Genomic DNA, 13,816 nt, shown 5'->3' with positions numbered 1-13,816 from the left:
AGAGACAGATAGATAATAAATATTCACAGTTATCCAAAGTCTTCTTTCTTTCTTTCTTTGGCTTGGCTAAAGTGACATTGGAATAATTCACAATCCCTTTTTGATGCAGACCAGTCCAAGCAAGGGGTAAAATAAACTATTTTTGTACCTAGGGTGCTGGTCTTCAGGCTTTTGTGTCTTCTGCCCAAAGGTAGCAATGAGAAGAGTTGTGACCAGGTTGGTGGTGGTCCTTCAGGATGTTGGCTGTCTTCTTGAGGCAGTGCCTCATTTTGATACGTTCACAGACTCAGGACTTGGTCTGTCAGCCTGAAGGTCTTTTTGTGGTGTCCCAGGGTTGCTCCCCTCATCTAGAACATCTGGTGCTGAAGTGTCAACCCATCTACCTCCGTTGTGCTGACTGCAGTCGATGTCCCTCAACTGGTAGATGCTAAGCAAGCACTAGAGGAACTACATGCTGTGACCAGCATATTATTATCATGCTGTGGACTGCAATGATTCAGAATAATAGTGTAGGGTAAATCAGCTGCCAGTAAGGGGGTAGAGCTGGGGAAGAATAATATCAAGCCAATGGAAGTATATATGTTGGAGTTTGTTGGTGGTTGTGATTGGGAAGGCAGTAGGTGGAATGGAGACTAATTTACTGGGAATTTCTTACCTGAAGATGGATTTTAAAAAATGAATGGCAGTAATTTGTTGAAATTACAATTCATAGAGTTTTCATGATTGAAGCTGCAAAAGATCACCCAATTTTAATTGCATTTTATAAACTATATAAATGTGCTCAATATGTCTCATAGCACTGGAGTCTTGATATGCAATGAAATTATTGTCACTTATCTTGGGTGACAAGGCATAATTATTGATTTTAACTATTTTTTGTTTTAAGATTTCAGAATACATTATGCTAACATAGCAGTAACAATCTGACTATCATAATGGTGGCTGGCATCCACCATTCACCGGTGGGTAGCATCCATCTACATGACAGAATAGGCTGTCATTCCTGGCAGCAAAGATGTCCAAACAACGAACTGATGTTTCAGCTCTTTTCAGAACTGTGGAAGCAGTTCCCTCTGCTTATTTTGCATTTCCTTTGAGAAACCATAGCTTGCAGTACTCTCATATTTCCGTCGAATAGTCTGTCATTGAGTAATGATATCTACCCTGCTGCATGTTTCATTTATTGCTTGAGGATGAAAATCCTGAGATGAAGAAAGGGCATTAACAGTTTTTTTTTGGATGAGAACAACCATCATGCATTTCATAAGAAGTAGCAAGGGTTCTGGTACTGACAGGAATAGAGAGGAAACTTAAAACAGAAAATAAAAGCACAGAGACTGGGAATACCCAACAGGTCAGATCACATATGTGAAGAGAGAAAAACAATTAACATACCAGGTCAATGACCTTCATCAAAACAGGTGACATGGAATTTCTCACTTACTGCAGATTATTAAATTACCAGAATTCCACAGAACACTTTGAAGTTGAATTTGGCTAGTGGATGTTTGGGGGAACATGCAGAATTTCTGTCAGAGTTATGGTGATGGGGTGAAGATGACTGAATCAATTATATTTGATCTCTTTCAATAGAAACTACAGTATGGTCAGAATATTTCTGTCAAGAGGCTTGGAATTTTGAGGAGCTGAGAAAAGCAACATCATTTCTCTTGAGTGAAAGAAACAGTTTGATAAGGAAAAAAAGCATTTGTTATGGATTTCCATTCCTCTGAGTTTAAGCTGGCCAGATGTCTCCCCTCCTCCTCTTCCACAGTTCCTCTGGCTTGAAAACGACTTGCTTCCATTCCAGTTCCGTAGATTCGAAGGTAGCTGATGAGCCCAATGTGGGATTTGCAGATTCTTCCATAGATGGGTTTTCAGGAGTCTCTGAAGGGCTGGATAAGTAGCTTCCACATGCTCTCAATGCACGAGCGAGGCTCTCAATATTGGTCCAAATGGTTCTTTTCCATTTAAAGTGGTCATGGCCCAAGGATTGCTAGAAATCAGTGGGGAAATATCACTTTACTTAGAAGTTTTGAGAACATCCTTGAGGCTTTACCTCTGGTATTCTACTCTGAACTTGAACACAGAGAGTATTTGTTTTGAGAAAACAATAAGATGCTGCAGGGTCTCAATAAGTCAGGCAGCATCCATGATCTGAAATAGTCAACATTTTGGGCTAGGACCCTTTATCAAAACTAAAGTATGAAGGAATGACATGAAGAAGGAAAGAAGCTGGGAGGCACCAAGAGGTGACAGGGTATTGGACAGAATATGTGGACAGTGGAGACACAGACAATTTGGGGGGGGGAGTTTGAGAGAAAAGTAAGAACAGAAGTAGAGAAAGAAGAAATGGAAACAGTGGAACCAGTGGGGAGGGGGGAAAAATTATGTTCATGCCATTTGGGGGGGTTTTGAGAGTCTGATATTAGGCATCTGAGTGATGCAGTCTGCCTAATAGAGGTAACTAATTGTTACAGTGATGGCTTCAGTGATGGGGAAGTTTGCCTAGGTAAGAACATTGACATTTATTTGTTAATCTCACCAATTGATTTGAATATGTGGAATTTCACTATTGGCATAAAACAATGGGTTTTCAACCTTTTTCTTTCCACTTACATACCACTTTAAGTAATCCCTGTGCCATAAGTGCTCTCTGATTAGTAAGGGAATACTTAAGGTGGTATGTGAGTGGAAAGAAAATGTTTGAAAACACTGGCATAAAGCACCTGTTGCAAATTGCCCACGTCAAATGTAGAAAAGATCATTGATTATTGCTGTCTGCTAGGCCTTGGACTTAATGTTGGGTTTAAGGTTTCATGGTGGAGCCAGGCAGTTTTTAAAAAAAAACTTTTATTTTTTGGATGCCCGTTTTTGTGGATGCCCATGCTCACATGTCCTTAAGTTAACAAAAACATTGAGCTCAGGGTCTAAAATATGTGTTAATGTATCATTCATCTGCTGCATTTTAACTGCTGAGGCTGGCGTGACTGTGGTACTGGAGTGGAGTCACCAAAGTTTAAACCATTTTTTTTCATTACTGGCTCCACTGCAGTGAGAAGCTTACTGAAAATGAGGCTATCTCAATGATTATATTGTTTTTATGCATATGTTGATCCATTTTGTGAGAAGAGCAAAATTTGTGAAAAGAACAAGAAGCTTCATTGATCCATATGTTTTGGGAGTGCCCCAATTTAGGAAGATTTTGAGAAAATATTTTTCAATCTTTATCAACAATTTTTAAGATCAGAATAGAACCATACCCTTTAATTGCCTTGTTTGGCTTTTCTTGCGAATTGGATATGCTTGTGTCTGAATCTCAAGAGAAAGTTTTAACAATTTTTAATGAAATGGAAAGATGACCCTTCACCTATTCATACACAGTGGTTACATGATGTAATGTCCTATTTAAACTTGGAGAAAATTAGATACAATATTACAGATATAAAGTTTCAATTTGTAAAGATGTGGGGCCCATTCATCGAATACTATCACGATTGGAAGATTTAAGTAATTTGGATGCTCCAGCGATTCTCTGTCTGGTTTCTGAAGGTCACTATTTGATCCATATCTTTACCTTTTTTTCCCACAAGGTAACCTTGATTAGAGGGAGGGTGTAGATTAGATTTAGTCTTAGATTATTGTTGTTTCCTTTTTATTCCTTAATTGATTATATACAGATTTAATTATGGTTGTCTTAGATCATATCATTATATTAGACAGATATTATTTTGTGTTCTGACCAAGGGTTGGTGTAATGTAACTCAATTGGTTTCTATCCAGAATTATTTTTTAAGAAATAAAGTTAAATCAACAAATATAGATAGATATTTTTGAATTACATTTATATTAATTTGTGATTTTTAAAAATATATATATCATAATATATATATAAAACTTGCCTTTTGTTTATATTAGTAAACTTTGTGTATAGGATTATAGGATTATTATGTCAAACTCAATAAAAATGTTTTAAAAAGAAAAATAGTGTGGCTTTGCAGTGAGAATGATTGAGAAAAATGTGAGGACAATGACCCAATCTATACCAAGATGGCTTTTGTGTTAACCCAATGATTAGGATAATGGTTTGCATGCCTTTAAAGTGGAATATATGATGGAAAAGAATTTAGAAGAACTTTCCACATTTCCTCTCAACTAATGAAAACAGAAGCTTTTTCTGAGCTTGAAGAAAAGATGCATATACTAGTCAGTGAAATGTTTTACATTTCTCCTAGAGTTGTCACAGAGTGAAGAACATGCTGACTCCGCCACAAGATAGATGGAATGGACAATGAAATTTTCAGAGCATCTCTTCTGACTGATTTACTTGAAGGTACGAAGGCAAAAACACATACAGAGTATCCAAAACAATTCTGCAAAGTTCTTAGCTTAAAATTGTTTTGTGCAGGAAGGCAGCATGATCAACAGAATAAGTCCTACTGAGTGCAAAGGTCTTGCCTCTTTTGACTGGCAAGCAAAGGAACTTTTGTAGGTGAAGGGAGAGGAAGTGCGGTAACATGTGAAGGGGAATTCCTAAGCACAAACTTCCACCTTGCTATCAACAATACTCTTTTGCCCTTTGGTGCAATAGAGAAGGTTTCTCATTCTCAGATCTCCATCCATATGAACTGTGCCCAAACTGCTGAGATTCTCCATGTTTCAATTGTAGAAGACAACCCTTTTGCCTTTTTCCAACCATCCTGAGAACTGAAGAAAATAAGAATAGTTATGGGTCTCTTGGCTTTTGAACCCTGCCCCACCATTCAAAAATGATCGTGACTGATCTTACCCAGGTCTCATCTCTCCAATGTTAGTTCCCCATTGCCCTCAATCCCCCAGTCTTTCAAAATCTATTTATCTCTTCTTTAAATACATTCCACAATCTAGCCTTCACAGTCCTCTGGGGTAGAGAATTCCTGAGGATTCACCAGCCTATTGTTATGGGCCCAGAGGACCCCAAAACCCAGCAGCAATAGAAATTCACCGACAAATGGTTCCTTAAACAAAGGTTGCTTTTAATTATCTTTAAACATGAAAACAGGATCAAACTCTAACTTATTACTATTAACTTACATCCTTCTAATTCTAAGCGCACATGTATGTAAGGTGTATATAAGTTCAGAAAAGTTATTTGGTTTACAGTCTCACTTCTCACTCCTCCAAGTTCACTGGTTGCAGGTAATTCTTATACTGTACACAGAATTTAACATCTATGAATTTCACCAGACTTTGGTGCTTGAAAAGTAAATAGTTACCACTCAGGAAGGTTCTTGTCGGTTTTCAGAGAGAGATTTGTTGCTCGTTGGACACCCACAAGTAATTCCTTTAAATCAGCCACTTTAGTGTCTTGCTGAAGAAACTTGCCCCATCAGGGTTTTCCAGATGATAACCTCTTTCTTTCAGGTCACCACAGAGTTTCTTTTTGTTTCCCTTAATTCAAGTGAAACATTATGCAGCCAGTCCTCTCCTCTTGTATGGACCACAAGGGTTTTGACCTGGCTCCCAACCCATCTTCAAAATGGGGTTTTTCCACAAGTTTGCCAGCTTATCACGTTCCAATCCCAGCTGTTGCTGCTCAACTGTAGAACTAAATATTCTCTCTCTCTCTCTCTCTCTCTCTCTCTCTCTCTGGGAAACCACATGACCCTCTTAGAACAGCCAATTGCAGCTCCAGATCTAATCTTCCGAGTTCATTCATCTGTTGCTTTCCAAAACAATAATCCATTACTCCACAGCATGTCCAATTAACACCTACTTGTGAAGTCCTTATAGGCATTCTTCAAGGTTTTTTCAAAGCCACTTGGAGCCTGAACTGTCTGGCTTGAGTAGAGCTCTGGCATTTTAAATGAGATCTGTTTTGAAGTGTTTGTATGTGACCTACACTAAAAAAAACCTGCCACAATTTATCTACTATAAAACATATCTATATACAATATAAAATATAACATAATCAGTCAGAATATAAACACAGAATAAGTTCATTATTTTGATCTCTCTCCCTCCTTCCTTCTCCTTTCATTCATTTCTCTCTCTTTTTTCAGACACGTTTTTAAGCCTCTGTGTTTATAAACTCCAGAAGCCCTTCAACAAATGCAATTCAATCATATTTAAACCTTTTTCACTCCATACCACTTACAGCTGTCAAATAGACGAGCCCTGCTTTAAACCATTGCCTTTAAACAAGCTCAACTTCACTAGAAAGATATTGTTCGAAGAATATTAAGGGTGGCCTAAATCTGGTCTCGGTTCAATTCACAGTTCTGTCAGCTCAGGAAAATCCAAACCTTGAGTACTGCATTGAAAACAGTCAGCCTTATAGTTCTGCTTCCTTTTGGCTGAGATGAGGTTTCTGGTGAGATACTCCTTTGAATATTTTATCATTCAAGTATGGTATGCATAAAAACAACAAAATGAAATGTTTAATAGAGTTCTACCAGAATGGGGTATTAAAGAATAAAGTAAACCTTTTGCATTCTTACTATGTTTATAAATTTATTACAGTAACCTTTATATGATTCTATTTAGAACTTCATAAATCAATAGGCAAACAAATAATTAGTTGAGTAAGAGTTAAAAAAAATCACAGATCTGGTTCTTTACTAGCTTTCAAATGTCATCAAAAAGGAAGAACAGAAGCTGATTCATCTGGTGCTTTTTGACAGGCTTCCTTTATTTCATGTGAAGAAGGAAACATAATTATGAGAACCAGCACTGGGAGCTGACTACACAAAGATTTGCTCACGTATGACAAAGTGAATCAATGTAGTACAAGTTCCTGGCTTTTTTATCATGGTCATACTGAGACTAAAATTAAAAAACAACTTTTATTAGTTGAGGATAATTAAGTTCTCTCTCTCTCAAGCACACACACGTCAAACAAATAGTCAAATGTTCTTCACATATAATTAATAGTTTAAAACTTTAATAAGTGATAATCTTCTCGGTATTAAATGCATGTTGGTAACACAATCTAATGTATATTATGCTGCAAAAAAAGTTATTTGGCTCCCACAAAAATATATTCATGGATAAATAAAATTCTAACAAAGGGAGAACAGCCTCCCACCCACCCCCCACCCCCCGCCCCAGTGTGGGTGAGACTGTGGGTGGGGAAGTAGTCAGAAAGCAGAATGGATGGTTTAAATCCACAATTATAAAGCACAAATTGGGATCCAGGGACTATCCACTGCCAAACCTATCTCCCTGTGCCATGGTCAAAACTAGACAACATTTAAAGTATTAATTGATCTACTGAGATCCAGACAACTTGAGGTTTACCTATTCCGGGAAAAATGGATAGCAACATCGAAATGCAGTAGTCTGGGGCCAGAAAGAACCTATTTGGGTCACAGGTCTTGAGATTATTCAAGATGATCACAAGAAAAATATATATCTTTGAGGATTAACGACTGGTATATCAGATTTGGACAACCTGGATGTGACTTTCCATGTATGTTTAATTATTATTATTATTGTCACATGTACCAAGATACTATGTCAAGCTTTTTTTTCCCATGCCATTCAAAGAATAGCTAAGAGTCATCATGCTCCAATGCCATTTTGCAACAAAAGAAAGTAGAAAGAAATAAAGTAAGTCCCTTCAGAGGATCATGCCACCTCCTCAACCTGGGTCCCAAATCTGGTTGCTGGCTTTGGCTACCAAGCCCATGGTGGAGCCCAATCTTATTCAACCATTTTCGGGGGTCAGGCAGAAGCTGTACTGGTAGCTGTGTTCTTCGGCTCAGCGCCAGCTGGCCTGGTCTATGACTGTAGTTCTCTTCTCCACAGGTCCACCACAAGGCACGTGGCCAATTAATGAAGTTTGCTCTATTGTCATTGAACTTCTGCAGATGAAATCAATTTTATAGGTACTCATTTCAGATGCCTGATGCAGTATCTACAGTTATATTGATCAATATTTGACTCTCATTTTGTTACTTAAGCTGTGGATCAAATGCCTCTCCAAGGGTTTCCACTTTTTAAAAATAATCATTAGAACATGAAAGGTGTTTTACAGATACATCATGAAGCAACAAGAGTACTGAAGTTATGACTTCAGAGTAAAAAGAAGCCTCTGGACCTTAGGGATCCAACATTTTTGCATTTTAAATTAATGCTATTGATTACCTTGACAGCTTAGTTGTTCTGCAATAGGATGCCAGCAAAATTTCACAAAACATCACAATACTGTACTTCCATAATTTCTACCACTCTAAACACTCAGAACTGGTTTAAATGTCATATGATTATCTCTGACATTGGTTACTTGTCGGGCTGCATGGTTAATGTAGCGGCTAGCACAATGCTGTTACAGCGCTTGTGACCCGGGTTCGAATCCAGCGCTGTCTGTAAAGAGTTTATAAGTTTTCTTTGTGTCTGTATCAGTATGGGGGTTATAATTTAATTGGGTATAATTGAGACACAAGACAGGATAGGTGACAGAAGAATGTGTAGGGGAACATTTTGGGTCCAGTGATCGAAATGCAATTAGTTTCAAGTTAATTATGGGAGAAGGACAGGTCTGGGCCTCTGGTTGAGATTCTAAATTGGAGAAAGGCCATTTCTGAGGAAATCAGGAAGGCGCTAGAATACGTGGATTGGGATGAGTTGTTTTCAGGCAAGGATAGGCAAGGGAAGTGAAAGAACTTCAAAAGGTGAGATTTTGAGGTACAGAGTTTGTATGTTTCTGTAGGGTTAACAGGCATTGGTTTTTGAGGGATACTGAAGATCTGGTTTGGAAGAAGAAAGGTGTATAGGCAACACAGAGTAAGTAAGATATTTGAGTAGAATAAAAAATGCAAGAAAACCTCGGCAAAGAAATCAGAAAGGTTGAAAGAAGACATGAGGTTGCTTTGGCAAATAATGTGAAGAAAAATGCCACTTTAGTTGCCCATTCAGAGCCAGCTCTTCAGCGCTTGACGTCCTGTTTTGCGGAAACTGCCAAAATGTTTGGCCTGGAAGTCAGCCTGAAGAAAACTGAGGTCCTCCATCAGCCAGCTCCCCACCATGACTACCAGCACCCCCACATCTCCATCGGGCACACAAAACTCAAAACGGTTAACCAGTTTACCTATCTCGGCTGCACCATTTCATCGGATGCAAGGATCGACAACGAGATAGACAACAGACTCGCCAAGGCAAATAGCGCCTTTGGAAGACTACACAAAAGAGTCTGGAAAAACAACCAACTGAAAAACCTCACAAAGATTAGCATATACAGAGCCGTTGTCATACCCACACTCCTGTTCGGCTCCGAATCATGGGACCTCTACCGGCATCACCTACGGCTCCTAGAACGCTTCCACCAGCGTTGTCTCTGCTCCATCCTCAACATTCATTGGAGAGACTTCATCACCAACATTGAAGTACTCGAGATGGCAGAGGCCAACAGCATCGAATCCACACTGCTGAAGATCCAACTGTGTTGGGTAGGTCACATCTCCAGAATGGAGGACCATCGCCTTCCCAAGATCGTGTTATATGGCGAGCTCTCCACTGGTCACCGAGACAGAGGTGCACCAAAGAAGAGGTACAAGGACTGCCTAAAGAAATCTCTTGGTGCCTGCCACATTGACCACTGCCAGTGGGCTGATATCGCCTCAAACCGTGCATCTTGGCGCCTCACAGTTCGGCGGGCAGCAACCTCCTTTGAAGAAGACCGCAGAGCCCACCTCACTGACAAAAGGCAAAGGAGGAAAAACCCAACACCCAACCCCAACCAACCAATTTTCCCTTGCAACCGTTGCAACCGTGTTTGCCTGTCCTGCATCGGACTTGTCAGCCACAAACGAGCCTGCAGCTGACGTGGACATTTACCCCCTCCATAAATCTTCGTCCGCGAAGCCAAGCCAAAGAAGAAGAGCAAAAGGATAGTAAGGGACAAAATTGGTCCCCTTGAAGATCAGAGTAGTCGGCTAAGTATGGAGCCAGAAGTATGGGAGAGATCTTAATTTTTTTTTTTGCATCAGTATTCACTCAGGAAACTGGCACAGAATCTACAGAAGGAAAACACGCATGAGGTCATAGACCCTATAGAAATTAAAGAGGAGAGAGTGCTTCATGTCTTAAAGCAAATAAGGATGATAAATCTCCAGGACCTGACAAGATATTCCATCGGACTTTGAGGGAGGCTAGTAGAGAAATTGCAGGGTCTCTGGCAGAAGTATTTAAAATGTCATTAGCCACGGTTGAGGTGCCAGAGGATTGGGGAGTAGTTCATGTTGTTCTGTTGTTTTAATAAAGGCTCCAAAAGTAACTCTGAAAATTATAGGCTGGTGAGACTGACACCAGAAGTAGGTAAATTATTGGAAGGTGTTCTAAGATATACACTTATTTGCATAGCCAGAGACTGATTAGGGATAGTCAACAAGTGTATGCTGGTAGGTTGTGTTTAATCAATCTTAGAGTTTTTCGAGTTGTTTGTGTGGACTTTAGTATAGCCTTTGACAAGGTCCCATGTGGGAGGTTAGTCGGGAAGGTTCACTCAGTATTCATGGTGAAGTAGGAAACTGGACTTGACATTGACTATATGGAAGAAACCTCTGGTAGTGGATGATTGATTCTCAGACTGGAGGCCTGTGACTAGTAGTGTACCTCCGGAATCGTGGTGGGACCATTGTTGTTTGTCATCAATATCAATGATATGGATGATATGTGGTAAATTGTGGATCAGCAAGTTTGCAGATGACACCAGGATTGGAGTCATTGTGGTCAGTGAAGTATGTTTTCAAAGATTGCAGTGGGATCTAGACCAGCTGGAAAAATGGGCTGAAGAAATGGAATTTAATGCAGACAAATATGAGGTGTTGCATTTTAGATACAAAAGCCAAGAAAGGACATACACAGTAAATGCTAGGGGACCGAGGGGTGAGATAGAACAGAGGGGCCTGGGAATACAGATACATAATTCCCTGAAAGTAGATAGGGTTGAAATGAGAGCTTTTGGCATATTGGCTTTCATAAGTATTGAGTACAGGAGTTGGGATGTTATGGCAAATTGTATAAGACATTGATGAGGCCAAATTTGAAGTATTGTGTGCAGTTTTGGTCACCTAACTATAGGAAAGATATCAATAAGATTGAAAGAGTGCAGAGATTTACTCGGATATTGCTCGGACTGAATTACAGGGAAAGATTAAACATGTGAGGACTTTATTCCCTGGAGCGTAGAAGAATGAGGAGAGATTTGATAGAGGTATTCAAAATTATTCGGGGTAAAGAATAATACCACCTTAGGGTGGTCTATCAGACCACCCTAAGGGGATAAGCCACTGAGCTACAAACTCTCACGTTGGTGAACCAATGTACATTGCGAAGAATAATGGAACATTAAATGAGCACTTACCTGTACGAAGTTTGATAATTATTACTCAAGCAATGGGAGTTAGTGAGTCAACGTGCCCACCTCTCCCTCCCTTTCTTGTTTGTTTATGTAATAAATAATGTTCAGTCACAGGTTTGTGTTATGGTTGGTTCGTCTAGTTTAGTTCATTTAAGTTCAGTGGCTTCTCCCCTCAAGACTGTAAAGGAATGGCTGCACATGTGCAGATGGGATCTCACATTGACTCACCAGCTCCCATTGCTCAAATAATAGTCATCAAACTTTGCACAGGTAAGTGCTTGTTTAATGTTCCATTACATGACAAAATAAATGAATCTTGAATTTTGACAGTGTAAATGTACGGAGGCTTTTTCCACTGAGGGTTGGTGAGATGCAATACAGAGGACATAGGTTAAGGGTAAAATGGGAAAAGTTTAGGGGAAATATTCAGGATAACTTCTTCACACAGAGAGTGGTGGGAGTGTGGAATGAGCTACCAGCTGATGTAGTAATGCAGGCTCAATTTTAATTTTTGAGAAAAATTTGGACAGATTCATGGATAGGAGGTGTATGAAGGGCTATGGACTGGTGTTATATGTGGGTTGTGGAGGAAAACGTGGCCTCCCTGCCTATCTGGAATATTGTGGATGGTCACATGTCTTCCCTGTTTGAAAATTATTCAGAAGTCACATCACCTGTCAATCAAGGTTGGACTCCAGCCATCCATTAGTGCACACCTTGCCGTTGGCTAACTTAAATTATCTTGGGCCATTATTGGCTAGACACCCAGATCAGAACTATATAAAGCATCGATGCATTGCACATTCTTTCCCTCTGCCTCATGGTCCAAGCCTGGACATCGCTCCACACCACGTCATGGGTAAGGGGTGCACCTCACTGAAGCTGAGCCATAATACTACAATAAATCAATATGCAGAGAGCTGCACACCTGTTGGTACAGGGAACCAGGTGTTTGAGTGTGTGAAAGTCCCTGTATGTAGAGTATGTACTCAAGTGTGTGAGCGTGTAGAGTATAGGAAGTCACTTGTATCGGAGTCCAACCTCGATCTAATGCCTATATCTTTGTTAAAGTAATATAGCAATCGAGTACTGTTTGGCATTCTCTCGTTTTATCTCTTGTGTGTTAAACTTATGTGTGATTGTAACACTTGCATCCAATCTCGTCTCTCTGTGAACACACTGAACATGATACCCTGCCAAATGTTACAACTGGATGCATGAGAATAATAGTTCAGCACAGACTAGAAGGGCCAAAGGGCCTGTTTCTGGCCTGTAATGTTCTATGGCTCTATTAGACCAAAATGGCACTGATGTCGCATTCTCTAGCAATAAATCACACCTTGATTTCTCTATAGCTCCCCCATGCCTTCTCCTTTGAACATGTACCTTGTTAGATTTTATTCACTTTTTAATTAAAATCTTCCTTTTCTCCTGTTGTCCTGTTGTCACCCTCACTCCATTTTCCTCATTGCAATCATATTTCTCAGTAAGTTTCATTTCAACTCACAATGGTTTTTCTCTTCTTATTTCAGTGATTTTTTTTCAGGCCACCTGACCTAAACTGAAGATCCTTTACCTGTTGAATTTAAAGGTTCAGAATCCCTTACCTCCATCACTGCAACTTTACATTTTCTTTGAAGAAACATAGACATATCATGCCATCACGCCAAATGATTAATGGAGCAGTTTTAGATTTCTTCACTGCACTTGGTTCACAACTATATTGAAAGGCATCACTTTACCACACTTCTTGTCATCTTTTTTACGAATCTGTTTATTTGGCTTGTTGTTAACTTTTGCAAGATTATGCTTTTCTACTATTGCTGGAATTATGTTCTGATTTAATGTGCTGTGTAAATGTAATGTTTTATTGTTGAATAACAAGAGAAAGTCACATAGCACAAGAGTATGTTGGCCACCCAAGCCCTAGTTAAAAATGTCCTCATCCATTGAAAATTCACGAAGTTGGAATATACATTCAATATCTTATATCTGCATTTAAAATAGTGGTCAATTTGAAATTCAGAAATTTCTAAATCACATTATTTGGTTCAAAAATCTTATCCAGTCTGTTTTAGTTTCAAAGGAATTACAGCTTTTCAATCATTAAAACTAAAATCAGGATCAAATTTCTAAATATTCCTTTAAGCCAGTGGTTCTCAACCTTTTTCTTTCCACTCACATACCACTTTAAGTAATCCCTATCCCATCAGTGCTCTGTGATTAGTAAGGCATTGCTTAAGGTGAGATGTGAGTGGGAAGGGAAGGTTGAGAATCACTGCTCTAGACACAATTGTTACTGAAATATTTTGCTTGAGAAAAATTGTCATTGGCCCATTTCCTTTGAAGTTATAAAAACTGTGCATGTAATGAGTCAATTAGGGATGATTAAAACAGCGGTTTTCAAACCCACCCACATACCACCTTAAGCAATCCCTTACTAATGACAGAGCACCCATGGCCTAGGGAACACTT

General features: G+C 39.3%; 1 long non-coding RNA gene across 2 annotated transcripts in view; it reads left to right on the top strand.

Moving 5' to 3' along the window:
- Positions 1 to 13,816, top strand: part of LOC138757953 (uncharacterized) — a 289,593-nt gene that overhangs the window by 251,654 nt on the left and 24,123 nt on the right. For both annotated transcript variants that reach the window (XR_011354005.1, XR_011354006.1), the window contains one exon: positions 4,236 to 4,333. This is a non-coding gene — a long non-coding RNA (uncharacterized lncRNA). The remainder of the gene's footprint in view (positions 1 to 4,235; positions 4,334 to 13,816) is intronic.

The sequence above is a fragment of the Narcine bancroftii genome, chromosome 3, assembly GCF_036971445.1.
Source record: "Narcine bancroftii isolate sNarBan1 chromosome 3, sNarBan1.hap1, whole genome shotgun sequence".
Classification (NCBI taxonomy): Eukaryota; Metazoa; Chordata; class Chondrichthyes; order Torpediniformes; family Narcinidae; genus Narcine; species Narcine bancroftii.
The sequence above is the reverse complement of the archived record's forward strand: the minus strand, read 5'-3'. Positions and strand labels throughout refer to the sequence as shown.